Consider the following 26,549-nt stretch of genomic DNA (forward strand, 5'->3'; position numbering starts at 1 on the left):
GAGACATAAGGGAATGTGCTGACCTTGTTATAATTAATTGATAGTAGGGTAATGGTTCTGTGTGACGCATTAGATACAGAAAAGGGATCCAGCTCTTCCACATTTAAGGTAATTGAAATTCTGAGACGTTTATTATTTTGGGCACTGTACAGTAACTTGGGTTTTTAAATGCTAATTTAATTGAGACATTTACAGGAAGAAAACAAGAGGCTGAAGAATAAGGGAGGCCCAAGAAGTCTATTGAGTGGTCAGCTCAAGGAGGAGCCTTGCCATTATATGCTGACTCTTGTCTGAAGGTGAGGGGGAGACCTGGGGACTTAGTGTTGAATCAGTGAAACATAGACCTGTCTTAAGCATTGATATGAACTGGCCAAAAGGTGCTCAGGCTGCAAATGTTCTTACAGAACATTTCCTGAGGCTCATTTGAGCTTGCAGCCACGTTTGGGCTGCCTCTGTCACAATGCCAAGGGCAATCCCTGGTGTGGCTGCTGCATCCCATGCACTGAAAGCACAGCTCGGCAAACCTCCCATAGCATCTCGGCACCTTGCAGGGCTTATGCAGGTGAGAAAAGCAATTTTCTGTGAGAATAGCTTTACCAGTTGAGTGCTCTGGATGGTAACAACCTGTCATTACAGGCCTCACCTGTTATTTGTCTATATAGCAGCTTGCACAATTAAGGGGATAGGTATGTAATAACCAACCAGCTGAGTAAAGGGATCAGACACCAGGATAATAAAATCCATTTCCCTCAGCTGCTCTGGTACAGCAGTGCCCCAGCAGGAGCATTTGCTACACACACAAAAGGGAACCACATTAATTTTCACCCTATTATTTTCAAACAAGCGGAAAAACAGCTACTTGTTTCAGCCATCTCCTCCCACTCGTGTGCGAAAAATAAAACAAATCCAGAGGAAATAGAAGAAAGAACTAAAACCTTGAAAGCCCCATGGATATCTCAGCAGCCTGTTTTGTTCCCTTCTCTAAGTTTTGAGTGGTCTTCCAGTAACAAACATCAGAACTATCAGAGCTTCTCACAGCATATGGCTGCTGCTTAGTTTTGATGTTTTGATGATGACTTTTATGTCCCCATATGGAAGACATTCACAAGCTTGAAGGGAAAGTGAGCTCTTTGCTGTTGAGTTGTGGAACCCACTCATAGATGATAATGAGGAACATATTATTTCCTGAGGCTATATATAAATACTTTTTTAGATTGGTTTCAGTAATGCTATGGAGTCTTTGGCTGGAATTTTGGAGCTGTCTTTATACAATGTCTTGTTGATCTGGGTCCAGAGGGTTATAAGGACATGCTGGTTGTCCTTATAACAGGCCAGAGAAATGAAGACATAAAAAGGGAGGAACAAAAAAAGAGCTACAGAATAGAGAGATGTTTTCCCCTGACCTTTGCAGTTTGCTAGGTACGTTGTGACTCCTGGTGAGGGTGAGTGTGAATTTGCTTGGATGGAAGAAGAGGAAAAGTTAACTGGTTTATCAAGAGGGGAGAATTAGAGTTTCTAACTTAAGGAGCTGCCTGCATCAGGAGCCTAAGCTTCAGGCGTACTTGTATTGATCTCAGGAGGTGTCTTTCTCCATTAGCTATAGGGGGAAGAAAAGACTTTTGCTTCTAACCTCTGAGTGCACAGAGGAGCTCTACCGAAGTTTTATTCTTTAACTTTTGTTTCTATCTCTTCTTTTTATTTCCTTCGATCCTTTAAAGTATAATCGAGGGACTGCTTGATTCTCCTCCGGCTGGCATGTTTCATTTCTAATTAGAGAGTCTTCTGTTTTCAGCTGCCACAGAGCAGATTAAAAGTCTCAGCCTCGAAATGAAAGTGGTGGTAAAGGCAGTGTGCTGTCAGAGATGTGTGCTCGTGCCTTTCAGGCTGGCTGGGAACATCAGAGGGAAAACAACCTAAGCAGCAGTGTTGTGGAGTCCTTGGTGGGCTGTGCAGGACAGAGACTTGGCCAGAGCCATTGGCACAGCAGGGTGACAAAGCAAGCTTTGCTCCGTCACTTTCTTCCCACTTCATTCACATTTTCTAAGTGAGACTCCCAAATACTTCCTACAGGCGAGATGTTCTGGTATTTCACGGTCAGTTTTGCCTTGGAATGAGACTGACAGTCATTTTTACTCTGATAGCGTGCCACTACAGCCTCTATTAAATTGGTGTTATCAATCCAAAGCCGCAGTTCTGCTTTCTCTGCACTGATAAAAATCCTCGCTGAAGTCAGTGCACACACCTAAAATTTTTCAGGCACTTATTAAGCAATTCCTGTCAATAATATTTACGGATTTATAAAATGCAGCAAAGAGTACCATTTCCTTTTAGTCATAATCTGCCTCTCCCAAGCCACAAGATAAGAAGTCAAGGACGAAGAGACAGATCGTCTGAAGACTGGCTCCATCAGCGCATCTGTACGAAGTGTTCTCATTCCTGCCCAGGAGTGACAGCCCAATTTCATGAATCCCAAGTCTGACACCTCCCACCGGTGTCACACCGCTTGTTGTTTCTCTCCTTTTGATTTCTCTTTGAAAACCTCAGTTCATTTCATGGTCAGATAACCCCCTCCTCGATTCCCACTGTTCATCAGAGCCCTTCACAAGCTGGCGCTGGATGAAAGGACTGTATAGCTAATTTATGGGAAATCAGTAATTGAATCTTGGCTGCTCTCGTAAATCATATCACCCGGCTATCAAACAGCTGTGAGCAGAGTAACATATTCCAAAACCTGCATAATTGATGACTCCTTTGCAATAGTCCAGCACACATGACTGGTGATTTTACTTAGGCTTATTTCTTCCTCCCAACAATGTTTTGAAGTTTCCTTCAATGAGGAAAGCTCAGCTCTCTGATGTCTGAATGGCCAAAGCCATTAAAGAGAAAATGCTGATAAAAGGAGAATATAATCCAAATTGATGGGCAAACTGAAGAATCCATCATTTTTTTTCTTAAAGGGATTGGGAATGATAAAAGCACCTGAGGAAGGAAGCGTTATCTCTGCAGCTAGTTTGTAGGTTGTGTTTATGGACTGGAAAAGAGCTGATGGAAATGGGGCTGTTGTGAGTAGAGAAAGTTACATGTGGGCTTCTGACAGCAGCACGCATACCAAAATGTGCACCTCAGGGCTCTTGATGAGGCACTGCCTGAGCAAAGCCTGAAAGTGCATGCTCACCAGTGATGGGCTGAGGCTGAGTGCTAATGCAGCACTTGAATTTATTCTGTCTAGGGCCTGATGTGTGTTTGAATACTGGCATCTGCAGAGGCAGCTCGTGTGTGTTTGATGCATCTCTCTCCATCCCAGACACCGCGGGAGCTCTGGTGAGGCCAGGACTTGAATGTCCTGTGCTGAGCAAATGTACACATTTGGCAGTATTGGATGCGATCCTTTAGAAAGTAAGTGCTGAATCTATCTGCAGTGGGTTTGGGGTTCATCCTGCAGCCCTGATGGCCCCATACTGCCAGGCAAATGGCTGTTATGGTGAGAGCTTTGCTGCTGCTGCTTTGCAAGGGAGAAAAGAGCTCTGGTACGGTGCTTTACAGCTGAGCATGTAATGGTGTCTGCAGCTGTCCTAAAATCCTGCAGGCTGCCTTGAGCTGCTGCAGAAAGCCATGCTCTGTTGTGGCAGAAAAGAGGTTCTATACACCAGGGCTAAAGTACAGCCTCAGTGATGTGTGCCTTTTCCTATCCATTTAATAAAGGTGCTTGCTGAGACACAGTGGAAACGTGTGGCAGATTTATAGGATCCAGAGAGATGTGGTAATGCAGCGTTCGGTGTACACTGCTGTTAACTGGATGTTTTGCTTAAGTCCGTAGTAATGTTGCTTAGACACAGTGAAGCCTGCATAAATTTCTTCCTGAGGGAAAAGTGATTTTGCATTTTGTTCATCCCGGTTTGCAATGTAAAGGCTCCTCAGCACTGGAAATCTGAAATCCACTTATCTTGAGAGTGTCTTTCAGGGTGTTCCTATGTTCATGTTTTAGCTTAGCTCAGAGTTGTGCTTTGGAGGGACTTCTTGTTGGTCCCCTCCTACGTGCTTTGGTTTACACTGGGGAGGGGTCAGCAAGGGATGGGGGGGGAAGTAATGACATTAGGAATTAGGAGACTTAATTCCAGAGAAATATAGCTTTGTCCCAGTCAGAGCTGCAAACTTTGATGAAGATCAGTTTAAAGAGGAAAAAAAAAAAAAAAAAATTGGCTGACAGTTTTATGAAGCATTAATCAAAAGCAGCTCCCAACCCAAAGAGTCTGACGTAGCCATAATTAACCCAAAGTCCACTCAATGCGCTGTGAGCTCTTGGACCAGGATACAGCTGCAGCATCTCAGCTCTGCTCCTCTACCACAGCCTGTTCCACCAGCTCACATACGAGTCATTTCTCTTTACTACTTGCCCACTCCTCATGTGGATTCTCAATTCACTGGCACTGTTTTCATAGAACAGAAAGTGAAAATCAGAAACACGCTCTGAGGTTTGAGGCTCTGTCCCACTGTTTGTTTAATTGAAGTGATTTTGCAAAAATTTTTTGCTTGAGTCTAAAATGAGAAAAGTCCCATAGAGGGAAAAAGACTTTCAAATTCTGCTACTACTGTAGAATTTATATGCTCTGAATTTTAAATTTTGGTTTTAGCACTTGCTTTCATTGCAGTGAAGTTGTACAGAGATTTTTTGTTCCTCACAGCCATTGGGAAGCAGCGGTTCATCACCCTTGCGAGTGCCACTGCAGAACAGCCCTCATTTGGGACTCTCTGCTTCAGGAGGCATTGGCACAAGTTTGCTGCCCTCCACTCCCCAGGGAGCTGCCCCATGGCCTGCCTTCACCTCGCAGCACCGCACGGAAGCAGGAGGCCAACCTTAGCAAAGGCATCTTAGCAAAACAAGGTGACTCAACAGAAACAGATGAAGCAGAAAACACCAAGTGACGTGCTGTGGGCAGCATGTGGATGTTGGTGGGAGCTTCAGCAGCTCTAATGTCATCCTTCAAGGCTTTCAGGGGGAGAGATGGGGAGCGTTTGAACTGCAATAACAAGGGGGAACACCGTGTTTCCAGAGAAGAGGGAAACCAGAGATTCTCCTGTCGTCACACACCGCTGCCGAGTGGTGAGGAGCAGTGGTGAGCTGCTCCCTGCTGCTAATGGCATGGCTGTGCTATGCAGGGGAAGCTGCATTCTTTTTTTGTGCAGAGCAGCTGGGGACCTGAAGATAGGGGGAAGGCATGAGCTGGGCTACCTTTGATGTCTCAGACCCTCCCCTAAAAGTTGGGTAGAGTCTCATGCTGGTTTATGTCATTATAATAATTAGATATAAAATCATAATAACCTGGGATTAATTACAATCTATTTTCTTTGATTGCAGTCTTACGTAAAAGATTTCAATTAAGGTTCATTACACAGAAAATCTGTAGTTTATTATTCCACTCTTAAGATCATCCAGAACAAATAGAAGATGTACAGATGCTAAGTTTCTTTCGAGGGCTGTATTTTTAATTAATTTCAGCTCCTGAAACAATTAGTGGATTTACTTGTAGCATCTCATGAAATTCATGCTTATTTCTGGAGAGCCAGTGCTGGGAGATCAGGGAAGATAGGCTGCACTTCTGTGTTAATGGGAGCCAAAATCTTGTGCTGGCTGCAGTGTGCTAGCTCAGCTTGAATGGAGAACCTGTGGCACTCCACTATGGCAAAGATCCCCTGTCCTGTGGGCAGCAGAGGGACATCTCTGCCTTAGCAGCCCTGTGTTGCCCTAAGCAGACTACTTAATCTGCCATTGTTTCTGCTCCCTGTTGATAGAAATTGTTTTTTCCTGTAGCAGTGTGTGGATTGAGCTTCAGAGTAAATTCTTAATGATAGTTTTCCCCTCAGCCCTGCTGAGACTGTTGGGCAAAGTGCTGAAGGGATACAGTGCAAGGGGAAAAGGCAGAGCCATTTGCCTCATATAATGGGGAAAAAACAATGAAAATTCTCTGGCATCAGTGACAGTGCATAGTTCTTACAAACTGTATTGTAGCTCCATACCTTTTAGGGTTTGAATTGCTGAGTGGTTATAGCCATAGACTAACGTTGGAGATCAACAGTTTACTACTGCAGTTGATGATAACCTTAATAGATAATGTCTGTGAGTTGAGGAATTATTTGGAAGGTGCTTATTACTTGTTTCAAAACATTTTAACATTTCAATTGATGCACATCATGGTTTTCTGGACAATCTAGGATCGCCTGCAGCTTGTTGCTTGCAGCATAATGCTTTGCAATGTTGTTCCTCCATGGTAGGAAGTTTGTAATTCTTGGCTCTTGTGTTTTCTTTGGTGTCATTTGGTGAAAAATCCTGCAGTTCATGGCCATTTGCTTGTCCCCTGTGTCAAAATAGAGGAGGAAATAAAGGGGCTGATGCAGCTCTGCCAGAGGAAGGAAGAAATTTAGCATGGTGTTCCCAAATGGAGGACCAGATTGGCATTCTCAGCAGAGCCTTGCAATATTCCTGTGTGTTGGGGGCAGCTGTTGTGGACCAGGCTGGGTTTGGTGAATGGTCCCCGGGCAAAACCTGAGGGCTGGGTTTAGGACTTTAATAGAAACCTTGAAACTGCTGCTCTGGTGTGACTCAGTCTGAGTCAGGTGATGCTTTGTGGTAAGAAACCATTGGAAATTGTGCTCTAAAGAGTAGTCCTAAATGAATAGAAATCCAAGAGATTGGGAAATCTCCAGCATTTACAGTCAGACCAAAAGTAGGTTCTTCCCTTCTGAAGTCTGCTCCTCCCTTCTCAGATTTAACCCATGCATTGATTCAGCTCTGTCTGCCCAGTGTCTCGTCCATCAGCAGCAATCTGGCTGGCTGTGCTGATATCTGAATGGCACTGATACATTCCACAGGGGCTGTAGTTTAATCCTTAGCCTCAACTAGCCTGATTTTCTGCAGCACCTAAATACGGGTTTGACCTTTGTCTTCAATCTAAGCAAACCCAATTAGGTTTTCAGCATGACATGGCTTGGCTCAGGCTCAGTGTCTGCTTCACAGGTCTTGGTGACTCAAGCCACTCAGTTTAAACCCAGCTACTGAAAAAATAACAAATGCAGATTTGTGGTCTCTGAGTTGTCCTCTAGCCCTCTGCTGTTCTCTTCTCGTTTTACAGCCTCCTTTGCTCCTTTCTTGGCTCCACTATGTTTCCTGCCTCTCTTGGCTACTTGTCTCCTACATAGGTCTCTCCAGTCTCTACTGCTGTTACTTGCAGAGATTTCCTATTTTGGCTTACCATACATCTATAAAAATCCCTCACTGGAAGGCCTTCCAACTTCTGTTTGTCTTTCTGCTCTCTGCTGGGTATTCTCAGAAAAAAAAGAAAAAAAAAAGGAGAGAAATTAAAATCGTTAAGAAAGTCTCTTTAGGTGCAGAATGACATTTTCAAAACCACCTCAAGCAATGAGACAGCTGCATCTTATAGTTTTCCATTTTCCTAAATGATCTGCCTACCTCGTTCTCTCAGCTACCTCTGAAAATGCTGCGCGTTTAAACTGACAGCAGCTGCTTGCAGGCAGAAAAGCTTCAGCCAGTGCTCTATGCAGGGAACACAGCAGTCCTTGGGCAGACAGTAAGCTGGCTCCCAACAAAACCAAGGAGCCTGAATATTGCTCTAATAGCACGTCAGTTTTGCTTTGTCACAAATTGTTTCCCTTCCCCTTTCAACGCACAGTGCACAGTGGCCCACGCTTCTCTGGATCTGTTCTCAGTTCTTTCCTTCTGAATGATGTAGGATTTAACAGCCAAGGTGGCTGGAGAGGGTAACTCTGGCTGGGATCCTCCCCACTGAGGACGATTTGTCTATGAAAGCCCCAGAGAGAGCTGCAGGTGATGGATGAGGTACATGCTGGCAGAAGGTGAGCTTGCCTGTGTGCCTTCTTAGTTCATTAATTTGCTAAAGGCATCAATCTGTGCTCAGGCTTGGTGGTAGAGTAAGAGCAGAGCTCTGTCTCACCTTGTGCAGCCATATCCTATGTGATCTGGTTTTCCTCCCCTGTAAACAATTACTGTCGTGCAAACTGGGAGCATGTCTATCTTGAATCAAAGAGCAACATGTTGCTTGGAGGTATGTGAGCAGAAGACTGCTGTGGTTTGCAGGCTGTGGTGTCCAAGAAGACATGTAGTGGGCTGGGGTGTGTGGCGTGTCCTCAGGAGAATGGCAGAGTAATGAGAGATAGGGGCTCAACAGGAATCTGGGAGAGAGTGAATGCCAAAATGGGCTTGAGTCAAATGCTCTTACAGTCTGAAGCTGGAGGAGAGTCCATCGTTTGGGGAGTCCTAGCATAACTGTGTGCAAAGTTAGTGTTATTTTATACTTAACTTCCTTAAGGTATTTGCTGTGGTTATTACACCTACTCTGAGTATCCTGGGATTGGTTACAGACAATCTGGGTGCCTGTATCATATTTTCTCTCTCTAAATAGCAACTCTTTGTACTGAACTCCTGCATATACCTGATTTTGGCCTCTTTTGTATCAGTTTCACATTACTGCAGCCACAGTGACATCCATTATAATCCTTCACATTTATCACAACCTACTGTAGGAATAGGGCAGCAGCTTTTTTTATCTAGTGATACATATTTATGTTCTGCAACAATGTCTTGCTGTAGGATACCCAACCCAAGATGAATTATGAGTCTTTTCTTCCCAACTCGGGAAATTACCATCTACAAGGGCACCCTGTCAAAAGGAGGGAGAGAGTTTACACTGATATGCAAGTTACATTTAAGAAGAACTGAAAATCTCAGGCAGCATGAGGCAAACTCTAGAACAAGCTGTCAGAACAGTGCAACCTTTAATATTCATATATCTATTCAGGATGCATCGCTGCATAATACGTATTGCAGGCATCAGATACACATGTTTAGCACTTAGAAACAGTAAAATAACTTGTTAAAGCTAAAATGGAAATTATGAGATTGATTTACCTGTGCACTTCTGGTTGCTTTATGCCAGACTGGTGATATGAAGACTCATAAACCCCATATAGCTGGCTGAGTAAATTAGATTAATGTCTTGCTCTCCTTTTTGGAAAGGCCTAAAGCAGACAAAATGTACCCTGAGCCTGTAACTTCTTTTCTTGTACGTCTTCTTGTTGCTGCCTTCCTTTGTGGCAGGTTTTATGATCTTTCTGGTTTAGGAAAGACATTTTAGTACCAGTTTGTCCTTCTTCATTGAAGGAGCACTGCAATAGACTGATGGCTGTGAGAAGCCCACCATCACACATTCACCACCATCCACTCCTTCCTTCCCTGCAAAGCAACATGGCACGTGAAACAGCTGTGGTCTGTGGGCCTGCAGTTGGGTGATGGAGTTACATGCTCAGGTGTGGTTTCTATGATATGTATGTTTTATGCTGGCTGGTTGCACAGAACCCTTTCACTCCATGTATAAAAATATGTATCCTCATGTATATTTTTATCTGTAAATACTCTTTCTGAGGAGGTAAAGATGGAGCTTAGTGCAATTTACTGTGATTGCACTTAGCTGCTCTTCATTATAGGTCCATTCAATAGTTTCTTTTGATCTTTCTAACACTGCTGAATTCTGAGGAAATAACTCCTCAAATTTAACAGGCTTTGCTAAGGAGAAATTGTTCAGTTCGCTTCTTGGTCCCCTCAACGTGATGCTGTCTTTCATAAAGCCTCAGCATGCATTTTATGAGTATTCCCAGTTCCTGTAGTGTTACCTGAAACTTGCATTGCCAGACCCATAGACAGGAAATGCATCAGTCCTCTCATAAGGAAAGCAACTGCTGAAACCAAAACCAGGCAGACTGTTGTTTTACCACTGGATCTTTTGAAGCTATGGACCATACACCCAAAATCTAGTTGGAAAAGCACCAGGTGTTTGCTTTACCAGCTCTCTGAGTCATGGTGGAAACAAGAAGGAAACATCTCCAGACTGGCTCCAGCTGTAGCATAAGTGAGCGGGCAGGGAGTGTGAATTCCCCAAAATATTTGCAGTTGATGGGTTGCTTTTGTTAAATTTAGTTGGGCAGAGGATCCGGGCAGGTGCACTGTGGGAGGGAAAGCTGAGAAGAAAGCAATGCCACAGGCATCCTCCTCTCTCCTCACTCCGACTCAGTCCTCATTGATAGAAGTATGGAGGCTCCTTTCGGCTGACAGCTTAAGAAGAAACAGATTAGCTGAAAGAGGATGATTATATTAAGTGAGATGTTCACGTCTTTTGGGGCTCAGCATAAGTCTGATGATTCTGGTTGTCATCATTACGCCAATTCACACGGTATTTATTGAAGTCAAACCACCGAAGAGACTCATCAATAGAAGAAGATGTCAGCTGCTACCGCATACAGCAGCTGGGCAGTTAGGGCTCATGATCCAGGAATGCAGCCTATGATTACACACTGCAGTTACAGGGAGCATTAAGGATGTTGTGGTCTCATTTCCAGGGAGACAGAAGCGTTTGAGAATTCTGACCTTACCTCCATCCTTTCTGCACTATCTTGAGAAAATGAACAAGGCATAACAGCCCATACTGCTCTCATTTTAGCTGCAAGCACAAATGTAGAACGTCCTCGTCTTCACAGTGTTTTGGTCATCGTTATTATAATTGCATCAGGCGCTTACTTCTGGTTGGGCACTTAACGATCAGAGCCAGCAGTGCTGCAGGCATTCGTTTCCTATGGCTGCATGATAACTGCATCCTGCCAGGGCTGCCCTGGTGGGAGGCTGGTGGGAGCCACCCCAAAGGGGCTGCAGCCCCAGCACTGCCTTCTAGGCTGTGTTTTAAGCAGCATAACGTAATTAAATTTAACAAGCAATCAGAGCTTGTGCGCAACATTATTCTGCTACTTGTTCAGCAATGGATTAGTATATTTATGCTAGAATTTCTTCTTTCAGAGCGTTTTAAGTTGAGGTTACGAGGTTTGAGTCAAATTCTCTACATTTGTATAAGTTAGCATTGGGTCAGGAGGGCTAGATGAGCGCTCAGATGTGTGTTCTTATCCAGGTTCACCTATACCTAAGAGAAAGAAGCAAGATGTGCTGAGATATCTGGCTTATGCCTGAAACCAGAAGGAAAAATCCTGGTTGTAATTAATTAATTTCACAATTCCTAGCAACTTCATCAGATCCAGCCTTTCCTTGAAAAAACCTAACTTTTAATTTTGCATGTCTTCTTCTGAACTTTTCCATCCGCTGCACCAGAGAGAAAGTCAATATGAAAAATCCAATACAGACTAAAAGGTCTAAGTGTGTCTGTCTTAGGTCGTTTAATTCCTTGACCTCTTCAGCTTCCCATGGTCCTGATGCTAAGCAGAAGTTTGCTCATTGCTAGAAACACCAGTGTGCTTTGGCTAGATGTGGCTACTGGCCAACAACATTGGTTTTCTGAGCAGCACTCTTCCACTTCCAAGTACGTCCAAAGGACACGCTGGGTTGATTTGCAGTGTTCCTGCCAGCAGCCTGGTACGTTAGGTGGTCTGTCTTCACTATAAATTGAATGGAGCAGGATGCTCAGAGTGGAGTGACATGCTTTCAGACAGCAACGATCCTTAGAGAAATCAGTTGTTATTATACAGCCAGCCTCAAGAAAGCACCTATTTAGGGCAACGTGAGGGATAGAGGCAAAGCATTTTGAAGGGTAGGACAGAAAGAGAGAAGGTTAAGCAGAGCAGTTGTGCACAAAATCTGTGAGTTATTTATGAACCTTCCAGACGTGCAGGACCTTCCTTTGCAGTTTTCTGTGTCTTTGGCCAAAATGTCCTGCTTGATGGAGAACTGCCATCCATTTGCCTAAAGAAGGCATGGGATCAGAAATAGAAAACTGGTCAGGTTTGCCCCCCAGCTTGCTGGAAGCTATGCCACTAGGTTGCTGGAAAAGTTCAAACATCCACCAACCCCTGGGCAGGGTTATCCAAACAGCACCAGGTTTGCAGTAACTCCAGCAGATCCCACGGGATTTGCAGAGGGTTTGGCAGAAGAAGATCTTCTTTTGAGTGGTATGCTCCCCAAATGCTACTGTGAGGATTAGTAAGGAGCCTGTGAAGCTTGTTCTGCTGTAAGCTGTGTGCCAAAGAGATGTTTTATTTTTCTCAGTTTTCCCAATAATTTTCCCCATCTCTTTCTGTTTCTACATCTGTTTCTTTTTTCTGGTTGCTGTCCCTCAGGGGAAACGTCCTTCTCAGTCAGAACAAAAGACGGGCTGGATTATGAATTTTTGTTATTAGGATCATAAAGGCTTTTTCTTTTATAATTTCTGTCTCTCTTCCCTCCTGTTTTCATGTCCTTCATTTCCCTGTGTGAGCCTTTGTAAGCAAGACCCACCGGGGCTTTACATCTTTTTCTCCTTTCATTCCATGCAAAATCCTATTCAGAGTTATTCAGTCCCTGCCCGGGAGGTGAAGGAACATGGGGTGAGTTTGAGAAAACCCTTTCATCTCCCAGTGCAAATCCCTGAATTGGATTTTTACTCATGGTTGGCATCCCAGGAGATTATGATACATTAATGTGGTGGTAGTGATTTTGTTTGAGAAGGCAGCACTTCAGATTTGCCAGCAAGGTTTGATGTCTGAATAAGCCAGCAGAATGCTGGTATCAGAGCTGTTGGAGTATTTCCATCTACCAGGAACAGGATGGGAATCAAAACACGAATGGAGCGGAGGCTGAGGGCAGTGGCCTTGCAGGGAGCTGGCACTCCGGTTCTGGATTGGTAACAAACAGTCCTGTTGGCAGTCCCAGTGACCTCCCAGAATGGTTAAAAATCAGCACGTGCTTATGGGAACTGATGGAGAAGGAGAACTCTTCTTCATGTGTTTCGCCATCTCCAGTTTAGAAAGTGTTGCAGCGAGGAACGGACTTCTGTTGGAAGGGTGAGGGTGGTTGGGAGGGGGATCAATTCTTTCTGCAGTTTCACCGAGACTCTTTTGGTAGCATTTTGCAAGGGGCCAAGCTGAGTGCTTTCCCATAGGTGAAAGCATTCAGACGTGATCTATCCATGGACGACCGCATCGTCCTCATGATTATTTGTGCTTGAATTGGTTTGCAAACTCCTTACTGTTTTTGTGCTAGAGTCTGTCTCCTTGTGTACTTAGTACTGAAAATATTCGGCTGTGCTCCTGGTTGCTGTGCTCACGCCGTGCTGCTTCTGTTCCCAAACTGAATGCCTGCAACTCAAAATAACATCTCTACTTCAAACACTGCTGCAGGGACAAGTCCAGAAGGTGCTGCATGGAAGCTTTCTCTGTATCTGTCCTTATCTGAGAATTTCTTGATGTAAGGTTCCTTTAAGTACAATGGGACACAAACAGAAATTAATTAAATTTAAAAAACAAAACCAAACAAAATTATGTTTTTTGCCATGCTTTGGGTGGCTTAGTGACAGAATCTAAAGAGAGATTGATACTGCTCTTTCTGTTCATGTTATACATACATTAGTGCTGGATTTTGATCTCCAGCATCTTATTTCAGCAACTCATCCTAAAAGAAAAAAGGGGATGGAAAAATAAAATCCTTTTTTTGTGCAATTCCTGAAAGAATGCGGTGCTGCTTAAGTGCAGTGATTGGTGTTTTGATTTCTCTGGCAGGTTTACCTTGGCTCCTTATGACAATCTGTAAGCAGGTGCTTATTTTCTGTTGCATATGTGAGTTAATTCATCCCTGGTGCTTTCCTTATTATATTCTATTTTTCTAATTTAGAGCAATTTACTCCTGAGGCTTTACAGTGGGGCACAGTAGGAAGGTGTGCAGTAGGTAGCAGAGCCAAGATAAGTCAAAGTGTAAGAGCTCTCTCTCTGCAATTCAAAGCCTAAGGAAGAGGCAAGGTGCAGGGACTGGGTTGCACATTGCAGAGAGAAATCATTTTGAGGAGGGAAATAATCTCTTTCTCTAGCAGAGTCCTGCTTGTGTTGATCAGCTGTAATTTCCAGCGTGCCAAATGAAATTCCTACCAATCACTCTGTTTGTTACTATTAGCATGGTTAATAATGTAATTTGTTCAACTTAAAGGCTTCAACAGAATTATGTAATAGGAAAGATATAAAAACTCCTCCCTGGAAAGATACAGAGGGTAAAAATGGACTAATTATCCAGGAGCTGATTCATACCAGTGCAGGCACCAAAGGGCAGCGTTCCTGAGCTGGCAGCTTGGATGGGCCTCGCAGTACTTCTGTGAGTGGACTCAATGTGCTCAGAAGTGAACTATTTCAGAGGCACTGTGTGGCTCAGGGGTCCCGAGGAGAGGGACACATGGCTCGTGCAGATGGGACACAGATCTCCAGGTCTCTCCTCCTGCTCACTTTAATTGCCATAATTTCTGCAGTCATAGGATTTTGCTTGGTTTGGTCCCACTGAAAAAAAATGTGAGTGATCTGCAAATAGAGCATTCCAGTAACACAGATGAGCTTTGCCTGTGTGATGCTGTCCACTCAAAAAATAAATGAGGAAGTGACACTGATTGAGTTGTGCATGAAAGGAAGGACCTCCTGAGGTTTGGAGCCATATGAACCTTTACATTTTCAGAGGCAAAGTTGGGCTCATCCTTACGTGGACTCTTCTGTCTTAGTTTTCAGTTACTGCAGTGAGTGGCTTGTTTTGTTCCTGTGGACTCTGAAACATTTGGCCCTCAAAATATTTCCCAATCATTTATCATTGTTGCTAACATCTGCTATTCTGTCCTTTGCGTGTATCTTAAATATACTCATCATCCACTGAAATGGCTCTGTTTAGATCTCCTATTGAGTGTAGCGCATGATAAACCAAGGAGAAAATGTTGGCATGCGAGCAATCTTCAGGCCACAGGTTTTATTGGAGCTCTGAAGCTGTCAGCACTGGGACTGTTGAGGGACAGTGAAATTTTACAGGTTTTACGGGTATCTGTACGTGGGCACTTACTGGAAGAAAAGCATCACTTTCTGTGTCCTGTGGTTCATCTGTCACAAGTAATTCATTCTGTAATGTGTTAACTGACCTAAGTCTACTCCTATTGTGCAAGAGACAATCCTTCTTTCTTGCCTTCGCTTTCCTATAGTGTGTCAAGGACCTTAACTTGTTCTTATTGGATTTTTATTTTCTTGTGTTTATAAACGGAACGTTTAAGGGCTAGTTTTCACAGCAGCAGAGCATATGCAGCAATAAACATCTTCTCCACTTGATTAAGCACCATAGCTGAGTCGTTCAGTTTCCACAGAAGCTGTTTATTTTAAGTATCCTCCAACTTGGAGGGCATCATTTTAATTATATTGCATGAGAAGGAGAAAAAACAATACACTAGAACATTAGAAAGAATTAAAAGATATCATTTTCCTTCCCTGAGAGAAACATCTCAGTGAAGGTCAGAGTAGATTGTAGGTGTCTGCATAGATGGGAAGTGCTCTTGAAAACCCATTTCCAGGAAGTATTTCTTTTCAGAGGCTGCAGAAGACATTGAGGATAAGATAGGCCATTTCAACCGATCTTCTGGGGCCAGACTGTGAAGTTACTGCGGATGATGCTGGTGATTTCAAAGGAATGTACTGTGAGATTGGTGTTTCTCAGTGCAGGAGATGAGCTCCCATCTTGACCAGCACACAACCTGGCCTTGATAGGATGATGGCAGTGAGGGCAGCTGGTTTAGATTGACTTACTGTTTGCTCTGAAAGATGTGAAAACGTTTATTTCTCTCACTGCTTTTTCACTAGCTCCAGATATCGGTCTGGATGTTTGTTTTCCTACCACTTTTTGAAAGAGGCAGCAAATAACCCTCAAAAGATGCTGTAGCAGGACAGAGATGGGAGGACAATGTCAAAATGAAATTTCTCAACCACCTCAGGCTCATATTTCAGCACTGACACTTGTCTTGCATTTCCATTCTGCCAGGTAACCACCAGCACTGCTAACATCTGCAGGCTTCTCGATCGAATTGGTTTGGCCAAGGGTCTTCACTTGACAGTCTCTGGGGATCTGTATGTGTTACCTCAGAGGGTGAATTTTATTTTTCCTGATTCTTCCAGTTGTCTTCCCCTTTGTTCAACTCTGAGTTTAAATGCCAGTTAAGTACTACGTAACTTAAACACTGCCTAATCTTCTAATAAGCCCCCACCACGTGAGCACTGGCTGTGCCCACAGTGGAAGCCTGACCTAAGGGCAAACTCACTGGGTTATTTGTGCAAAGCTTGCTGAAAGATCTGTGAACTTTCCAGCTAACCCAGTTTTGAACAAATCCGTGATATGTTAGCCAGGTAAAACTTTGACTTCGCATTGCTACCCCTGCCCCATTCCTTCCCAGATTGCCATGACTCTTCAGGGGTTGCAAGAAAGCCGGCATGCGTGGGGTAATACAACAGCTCCAGTTTGGTGTGAGCTGAAATAGTGATATTATTGTCTATACTGCTCTTATTCCTGTTTTCTGCAAGTTCAGCAAAAATTCACTCATCATAGCTACATTGCTTCCAGCATGCGACTGCCAAAAACAATGCTGGAGCACTTAATAGCAGGATTTTCTCATAGCCTTTATCTGTAGAAGCTATTCCAGTTTAGCATTTTAATAGCAAGCAGCGTGTTTTACATAGTTGCCTGACAAAAAGAAGATATTACAAGTCTCTCCTTTCCACTTCTTTCTTTCTTTCCCTTTCTCTGTCTCTGCATATGTGTGTGTCCACCTCTCTTCACGCTCAGCCAAAGCTTCTAGGGCACTTATTTCCCCCATATCTTTTAAAAATCAAGCTAAATGAGAGATGCTCTGGGACACCTCATATGTCAGACAGATGAGACAGCACTTTCAGACAAAATAATATAGCAATGTGCAATGGGAACCCACAGCATGACCCTAATAATGTCATGATGAAGACGAAACTAAAGAGAGTCATCTCATGGAAGAGTCCTTTCTGTGTACACTGCAGTTCAGGCTCCAGCCAGGTTGCAGAGAATTGGAGAAGAGATGACAGTTGCTTCTATTTATTTTGGTATCTTTATTTCTTTTTCCCTTTTGGTTTAATCAGATATGGTTTGTTTGTACTCTGTAGCCAAATTTGTTCAAAAAACAACCAAACCCACGCAAATGAGTACTTAGAGAAGCAGCCCAGTAGTTATTAGTAAGTAATGGGAAGTCATGATGAGGCTGCAGTTTGCATCTAAAGTGCCCTCCTGCCTACCTGGGCTGTATGTGGTATTTCATACCCTTTATACAATAGAAAACTATGAAAAAGACTTGTACTTGATACAAAATATCATTTCAATCTGTACTGAGAGAACAGCAGTGTGAGGTAATTCAAGAGAGTATGAAGCATCCTGAAGTGAAAGCTTGGACATGAGCATTGTTCTAGTTCTCAGAATAGAACCTCTAAAGCTACAGGGATGGTGGCAGTGTTGGTGAGGGCTAACCTGCCAGGGAGAAGGAAAGAGGAAGAATTAATGGGCTAAACGGAGACGCAATATTGTCTAAGATAAGGGCTGCACTGTGCATAGGATTTTATGGGTAGCATAACACCTGGCTTGGAAAATCATCTTGGCCACGGCCTCTTTGGATTGTTTTGGTTGGTTGGTTGGTTGTTTTTTTGCCTTGTTTCAAATTTGCGATGTGGAAATGCAACATTAAGTAGAAATAGAGGGGAATCTTCGTGCTGTGCAAACTTGGACAAAAACAACCTCCATGATGGCTTTGCAGTGATCTTGGGCAATCTGGAGTCTGAAGTTGTTGTCATTGACTTACAGAGTGTAATGCACTAAAAGCCATGTCCTGAAAGTCCTGAAAACCCTGTCTTGGGAGCCTGAGCTCCTGAATATGGGACACAACGGAATGTCTCGTGTGTTCTCTGCGGTCTGGTACAGAATGAAAAAAAACAAGGAAGAACGTGCTGTCTTACAGCTGATAAAATACAGTGCATATCAGTTCTGAATGGAGTGGTGAGTGTTTCTAGCAACAAAATCTATCCAGATGAAAACACTGCCACTTAATTTTTTTTCAGGTTTTGCAAAGGGTGTATGTTCAGATGAATCTGAAATGCTTTTAATTAATGTTATCAAAAGTGTGACATTTAATTAACTCAATAACATGTTGAGCCTGATGATAACACATTTTGATTCACCGCAGGCAGCAATGAGCTCTACTGAGCAACTCCAAGGGTGGGAAGGACTGGAGGAAGGAGGAGCTCTGTAATACACATGAGCACACCTTTTGCCAGAGGCAGAGTAGCAAGAGAACTGATTATGTCATCAATCCCTGCATCACATTGGTGAAGCATATATTGCTCCAGAATATATGTGATCGGATATTTATAATAATGATCTCTTTTTCCAGTCTTTGTTTTTGTAACACTTACCTGTGTTTGAAAGGAATAACAGCAGAATGCTTCAGTTTCAAGTTCTTGACTCAAAACTGGTCAGTGAGATGAATGCTTTTTTGACACTGAAATATATTACAAACATTATCTGAAACTGAGTCAGTAAATTATTATTTTTTTTTAATTTGAAATGGAAATTTCTGCTGTGTCATTCAGCCAATCGATACGAAATTCTCCAGAAGAAATACAAATGGGAGAGGGAGAGAATCACACCTCTCCTGTGCTGTGCTGCTAGTGCTTTTTTTGCAGTGGCGTATAACTGATTAGTCAGGTAGCAGCGTGAAATCTTCTTCTCCACAATATTTATGTAAATTAAAATGCCTCTCAGAGACATCTTATTTAGTTAAAATAAATAAATAAAAAGAACTAAGAAGAGCAGGGAGTACAGTTAAGTTTCCTGAAGGTATCTGATCATGCAGGCTATGTTTGGGTATCAGAAATACAACGAAAATAGGTGATTGAGCCTTTCGCCTTTATAGGGCAGAATTTCACTGACTTTCCCATTCTGCATATAGGACAAGCACCTCATAAAGAGGGAAAAGAACCTGTTCTGTATGCACACCTACCCAGTTGGATGAGGTAAAGAAGACCACAGGGGTAAGAGAAGATTTGCTGAGGTATTTGTGATGACTCATCCCTCGTTGTAGGAAGGCTACAGGCAGGAATGTGAGTTGTGGATGGGCAGATGGGGACGGTAATTGTCCAGCAGACCCAAGGACAGTGAGAAGGAGCTGGACAAGCAACAGGATTGTGCATGGTGTGCCTTGAGGTACATTGGGTAACAGTCATTCATCAATGCTCTTAGAGATTCAAACTCCCACCTCATTGATACTGTCCTAATTTCTGTCTGTTGGGACAGAGTTACCAGCTGAAACCAGGCACTGAGGCTTGAGGTTCTGTGAGTGAATGGAGGTTGGAGAAAAGTCTGTCTCCCAGTGCAGAATGTGTCCCTAGCAGCTGAATCAAGCCATGGGCTCCATTACGCGGGGTAGATAATGACTTATTGCTCTCTCCAGGAACTTTATTTGCATAGTTATGGGCAGACAAGGTCTGCAGGGTCCCTGCAGCACGGCCATCAATACAATGTACTTCCAGGGTTACATTTTCATAGCAAAAGCATGCATACTAAAGGATGTGTGCACATGGGGACGAGGGGGGACAGGAGCATTCTGACATCTATGAAATGAACTGAAGGATCAGAAACAATGGAGACAAGGTCCCTTCTCCAAAGATGTACGAGGGGGTGTTGGATGCCAAGAACCTCATTGTCTTTGGGGGGTTTTGTTCTTCTTTTTCCTTTCTTTCCTTGCGTGCGGGTGAGAAAAGGGGCGGGGAGGAAGGCAGCCGCTCTGTTGCTGTGCTGGGTGCCAGACTCGCTACCGCAGTATCGTGCTCAATATTCTGATCACCTTGCAAGTCAAGGAGCCTTGTGGAGCCTGCAGTGGTGTCAGAGTGAAAAACGAGCAACGCCATCACGCTTGGGCAGGCGGTGGCTGCCTGCCTGCATCGAGTGCTGGTCTGCAGTGTCTCTCTGCAATAGAAACCCATTTCGAGCAGGGTGGTGGGCTGGTGGCTTTCTTTTCCTTTTGATATGTGTATATAAGACTATTTCCTTTTGTGTTAAATAAGAGGTTTCCCTGTAGTGGCTCGCAGTACCGCAGGATTCTTTGTCTTCAGGTCTTGGATTTCTCCCACAGTTTGTCAGTCATTTACAGAGATGCAGGAGGGAGCGGGTTCCACTGAGTGCGTCTTTGGATGTTTTTTCTTCTCCACTCTTTCCTTTATATGGTGAATGAGCTGGAGGAGGCAGTTTCCCGCGGTGAAAGGCAGGAGGAATGCACCAGCACTGATGTGTGTGTCTATGTAAGTTGAGTGAGAAGCAGGATTTTTGGTAAAGAGTTACTGCAGCAGTGAGTGCAATACAGACCCCTGAGATTCTGCTAACCCAAACCCATTGTCATTTATTTATTGTACGTGGCAAAGGCATTGCCTAGGCAACCATAATGCTTCTCCATTCTTGCCTGGCGCATTCTGTGTCATTGGGTGGGATGCAGCAAAACAGCAGAAGGAGCAAGACAAGAGCTGTTTCGCTCAAGATGCTCAGACACTGATAGTGCTAGTTAGAGGCAACCAGACGTCTGGGAAGTGTTGCACGGGGTTTTTCCCATGTTGCTGTGTCAAGGCAATGGGAAGAGGTCTCCAGCACCCCAGGTACTGCAGCACTGCTTTTGCACTTGGCTCAGCTGAGGAGCTTGGTTGCAGCACGCTCTTCCCTTGGCGTTTGAGCCATAGCATCTAATCTCTGCACTTGCATCAGCCTCCACTCTGCTAAGATGGGTTTGTGCTGTCTCCAGGGACTGACACAGGGAGGGAACGTTTGCCTGTTAGGTTATGTGTTCAAGTGTTTCAGTGCAAAATCCTTTACTCTCAGGGCAGGTGCAGCCTGGATTTGTTAGGGTAGAAAACATTCTGAACTTTATGACTAGAGAAGCATCTGGTTATGTAGGGTGGTGATGATAAGTTCAGGTCTGATCCACGAGTAGAATAATCCAATTGCTCAGACGCTCCTAGAGAACAAGCTCATGGCACCCACCTAGATCTGCATTAACACCAGCCAATGCATTCTGCATGGAAACTCAGTCTTTGCATGGCACTGCATTTAGCAGAAGGTTCCCAGTGGCAGGGAGGAAGCCCTCAACCAAAGCGATTTCTGTTGTGACTTGGTCAGAGCAGTGTGCCAGTATGAAAAAGGCTGAGACAATCACATCGCAGATACTGCTGCCAAATAAAAGGTTCTGGTGAAATCAGCTTTGAACAGCTTCATTGCAAGAAAGGAAGAGAAGGATGGGATGTCCCAGTAGCCAGAGTGGTTATCACTCTCTCTATCTGTACGTCTGTCATCTGGAGAAAGAAAGAAAGCAAGAGAAGAAAGGGGTAGAAACTTGCTATTATTTTCCCTTTAGCTGCAGGCACCTGGAAATCGTTGTGCACATTAGTTTATTACAATTGGCACCAACTAATGGAACTGTGATGATGTATGGTCATGAGACCAGGCAAAAGTGCTGGCAGATAGAGCCCACAATTTAAGCTTGCTAGCCATTTCTGTCTTGGGATAAAATGCACAATGAAAGGTGGCATAAAAGTTTGACTGCTGTGTACAGGTCACATGCAAATCAGCTTTCTGGCTAAAGAACAGAAAACGTTCCCTGGTGCAGAATTGCTCTCATGAGGTAGTGCTGAGTGTCCCATTCAGATGCATTTCTTCCAAGGAAATCCCCTTGGGTCCAAGCATATAGCTGAAACGTTTTGAATTTTTAAAGGCTCTGCACAGGCTTTTCCTGTGTTTTATTCTAGGGTTGTTTTTTTTTTTGTCTTTTATTTAATTTTCTTTCTCCATTGAATACTCAGTTTTTCCACCAACCCATAGTGGTGTCAGCTCAGAAATACTTCCTGCAGCCTTTTCCCTCTATTGGTATCTCACAGCTTTTCTTGTCCCCCAGACTGATGGCCACCAACAAATTCCATTCCTCTTCCAACGCAGCATTGTGTTCTATAAAAGTAATGTGGGAAAAGAAAACAACAGGTTTTGTGGTGGGGTTTGGTTGTGGTTTTTTTTGTTTGTTTGTTTGTTTTTTTTTCGTTTTTTAATGGGGGAAAAAATAATGCTCTTTGCTAAATATTCAGTTTGATCAGTCTGAAACACTTGATTTTGCCAAAATTGAAAGCCTATGTTTTGTTTTAGAACATTTAATCCTATCTTAAGATTTAAATTCCCATTCTTAAATTCAAAAAGGAAAACAAATCTCTACATAAAGCTGAATTGAAATGTGTCACAATTTCTTAAATGAGATTTTTTGAGAGGACAAATAGTGAACATTTCAATGGTGGATGGAAAAAAAATCCCATTTTTTCACTTACGAAAAATCATTGTCTGAGTTTGCCAGGAAACACCTTAGGTAATGCATTTCATTTCCAGAGAAGCTGGTTCTATGAACAACTTTTGTCTTTTTTTTTGCCTTATCTGCTTTCAAGAAAGGAGGATTTGTGTTGTCATGTCCGCAGATAAGATGCTGATGCACCCATAGAGGGAGAAAGGGAGTGAAATGGGATCAGGCATTGCCTGCACCTGAGCTTTGGGCAGCACCATGTCAGCCCCAACCCAGTGCACCACTGGGCTCAGTGCTCACAGTGATCTTGTCAAAGCCCAAGATTTGTCATGATGAGAATTTTGTGATGAAGACAGGAAACCCTCAGCGGGAAAGGAGTGCAGCCAGGGGGACACCTTCCTCCCAGGTAGATGGAAGCATGTTCTGCACAGATGAATCAATGCTGGCTGTTTCCTGCCCATAATTATAGCCCTGCTGCTGGGCTGGAGGCCAAAGGAATGCTCCTGGATATAAGAAAAAAAGATGAATGTGGTCCCTCCACAACCACATTTGTGCATAGGAAGAGCATAAGTGACTTTTTATTCTACAAAATGTTCAGGCTATGTCTCACTCTTGATTGAACTCCATCATGTAGCAAGTGGGGAAAAAAATTCCTTTCTGGGTTTGTTTTTCATCTGTTTTTAATCTTCCCTCCTGACAAATGAGTGAAGTGAAGTGGAGAGAGAAACCCAAATTAGTAACAGACTGCAAGTCTGCCCACGGGCAGCAAACAGCCACGGGGATAGGAGAGGGAATGTCGGTCAATGGCTGCAGGAGCCCAGCTCCCAAGGTGAAGTTGCCCTTCTGAGTGCAGGCAGCTTGGGTGTGAGATCCAAACCTTCTCCCTGTTGGGAGAACAGTTCTTTGGTCTTTCTTCACTTCTTCTTCTGACTGTTTTACTTTGTTAGATTGTAGGGATGAAGGGAGGGAAGTGAAGCTAATGAAGGAAGTAGCTCTGAGATACTTATGTGGAGGAGACTACTCCAAATATACTCAGATACCTCTGAGTATTTTTTCATTTAATTGCTCTTCTCTGGCAGGTATAAGGATCCCCTTCAGTTACAAATGGTTTACTGACTCAAATGATTTGTATTTAACATATATGATCAGACCATAGACTCATCCCCATCTCTAGGCACTGCTCCAGTGATGCAAGGAGGAGACACAGTGGATCTAAAGAGTTAGATATTATCTTTAAAAAAAAAATGAGCATAAAGCTGGAAGGGAATGCCCAAGCCAGTCTGAAGTCCAATAACTGTGAATGTTGAAAGTTTTGAGCAGTGCAAATTCCTGATGGCTGCTCTGTGCAGTGTGCCCAGGACAATGGGCAGAGGAGAAGGATGGAAAGGGAGCAAAGGTGACCCAAGTATCACTGTACAGCACCTTTCAATTTCACAATATCTTTTAAAAATGCTGTAGTTTATTGTGCCAGGGACTTCACCTCTAGTTACCTGAATGCTCGGCCCCAGCTCTTTAGAAGGAGAATTGGGAGCTCTGGTAGAGCTGTCCCTATGGGGGAAATCCTATAGCCTTGCATAGCGAAGTGTCTCTTGTTCATTTCTGAGCCATCCTGCAGCAGTACATAGATCATTAGATAAGGAAGATAGCTCCAAAGGGCTTTCAAAAAGGATAGACATGCCTCCCTGACCAAACATGCAGAGGCATACTCCAGAAGCAGATCTAGATGGGAAAAATGGCACTGACATTTGGTTTGATTACTTTTAGAACATGGCAATGGGCTGCAAGCATCATTCATGCTGTTCTATCATGAAACCCACATCTGAGCTCTAGTATTGCTTTATACTGCTTTTCTCTTGAAAGCCAAGGCTGCTGTCAGTCTGCCATGGACTGGCGCAATGCATCTCCAGCACTCCATGCAGATGACTGCAGGGAGCAGTGCTTCCAAATCCTCTACCCGCAGAACTGCAGTCATTGTGGCCAACAGCAGCAGTGACCCTGGCTCCAAGCTGGGGAGGCTTCTGGGACTGCCCTGATTTGAGTGATTAATGCCTGAACAATGTCCTTTCACTTCCAGGGACAGTAAGCATGACAGGTGCATGCTCTACGTGTTGTGACAGGGAAATGTACATCAGCTGTGCCAGGGAATTTGAGCAGCTTGGGGGCTCCAGTTTCATTCCAAATGTGACAGGGCTATGTAAATAAATAATCCCAATCTGCATAATTATCTCTTTTTCTGTAAGTCACCACATAATTCAGGCTGATGACAAGGGATGCTTCATATGGCATTCATGCACCCAAGGCTCAGCTCTTCCTGGCCTTGACGCCTGGACATTTTGAGAAGGGAGACAATTTTGAGCATTTTTGAACATCACATGTTTTCTTCTCAGGGAGATCAATTGCTTGTATCATTTTCATCAGAAAAACACCATCAAGAGCAGACTTCCAGTGGTGTTTGAAAGTGTGAATTCTTATACAAACTGATTCTTTTGCATACAGTCATCTGGGAATCGGGCCTTTGATTTTCATTTATTATTCTCCCTGGCAGCATGTTCAGTCAGTATGCAGATTTCCTTCTTCATTCATTTTTCAGTGGTTGGGAAGACTACTATTAGTTGTATTATTATCAGCAGGAATAAAAGAGAAACACTGAACTGGATCTTTACGAGACTGCAGTTGCAGCGGGAAGATGTGCATTCATTTCACGCTGGTAGGATGTGAACAAAAGCTTCAGGCCAACCAAATTCAGCTTCTCATCATCTTCCTCCTTTGAGGAACTTTCTCTTGCTGTTATTCCAAGCCTCCTCCCTGAATCAGACTACTAGATGTGGAAATGGCTCGGTGGGACAGAGTTGCATCTTGCAGAACTGACAAGGACAAATAAATTAACACAAAGAAAAGCTGTCTGGAGAAGTATCCAAAAGGCATGCTGAGAGGTTATTGCAGGCTGGGCTGAAGTGTGGTTTTGAAGATGCCTCACTAACTGAGCACAGCTGATATGGCACCCACGTGCTAAAGCACATAGCTAAGAAGCTGGCTGTTCTGAAAGACAGGAGATAGGCATGGCAAGCAAGGGTCTCTCCTTTGTTTCCCCAGGAGCACAAATATATTCATTGTACTAGTGGAATTTTTTTAGGGGTGGAGTAAGGAACTATATTTACTTTCCTAAGGGACTTGATTTGTAGAGTGTGGATTGAATTTGGTTTATTGACAGGAGGTTTCAGATTGGTGGAGTCTGTCTATCTGCCCTCTTGCATGCCATCAAAGGTAATCTAGTTCTTCAGTGTACTGGCTTTGCTCTGAAGCTGCTGGGATCTGTAGGCTTCTCATTCACATGTTGGAGATGAGTCTGATTCTTCCCTTGGTTAGAAAAGCTATATTTTTTCTCAATTTATAACAGCAGAAGGGATTTGGGAATTGACTGTAGTGTTTGGTGACACATGGTTTCCATGCAGTTAATAAATCAGAGCAGAAAAAGATATTAAAGAAAGATATTTTGTGTTGTCCTTATGCTGGAACATTATTAATTCACATGAAGGAACTCGTTTGGGAGAACTTGGTAGTTTTGTCAACTTCATATGTTGACACTTCCATGGCTAAGTAAGTCCTCCGGCAGCAGCATCCCGTGACTTCTGTTGTTGGGCATTCCCAAGGTGCAGACCAGCTGAATCTCATCTTCTGCATGAGACCACAGGGATGCAGTGTAACTACATAAATCATAAGAAAGAAAAGATGTTGTTCCACAAGAAACCAAATGCAGGGGTCAAATGATCTTACATGACTTTTCTCAAGACTAATGAGGAACATGAGAGCTGTGTGCTCAGTAACACCACTGTAATCCAGCTGTCCCCTCAATATCTCTGTCTTCCTGTTTTTGCAAGATAAGGATACTCCTGTTTTATAGGCTGTTCCATTACATAGAGATGAGTTGAAATGAAACATATACGTGCAGCATGAGAGCAAGTGTTACTTAAGAAACAAGGCAAGGGAAGAAATCTTACTTCCATCAGGAAAATCCTGCAGCTGACCTCATACACTTCGGCTTCTCCCATCCGTATTGTGAATTTCTCTCCTCTTCACCAGGATTCTCACTCATATTCTGTTTTATTTTCACTCTTCGCTTCTTACATTTTGGGTGTATTGCTATTTCTTGGTGTGATGCTTATCACTCTGATTAATTCAGGAAGTCAAACAGCTGGTGTCAGGTACCATCTTATGACCATCCTGTACCCCACTGTAGTGGCTTATGGCTTGCCTACCTGGCACTGATAATTCTCCTCAATTCAACTCTGTACTGTCTTTTTGCTGCCCTAATTGGAGTGTTCTTCACTATCATCCCTAATGAATTCTGTAAGATTTGGAATACTATCTCAC

This window comes from Tympanuchus pallidicinctus, unplaced genomic scaffold (assembly GCF_026119805.1).
Source record: "Tympanuchus pallidicinctus isolate F22 unplaced genomic scaffold, pur_lepc_1.0 scaffold21, whole genome shotgun sequence".
NCBI classification, from domain to species: domain Eukaryota; kingdom Metazoa; phylum Chordata; class Aves; order Galliformes; family Phasianidae; genus Tympanuchus; species Tympanuchus pallidicinctus.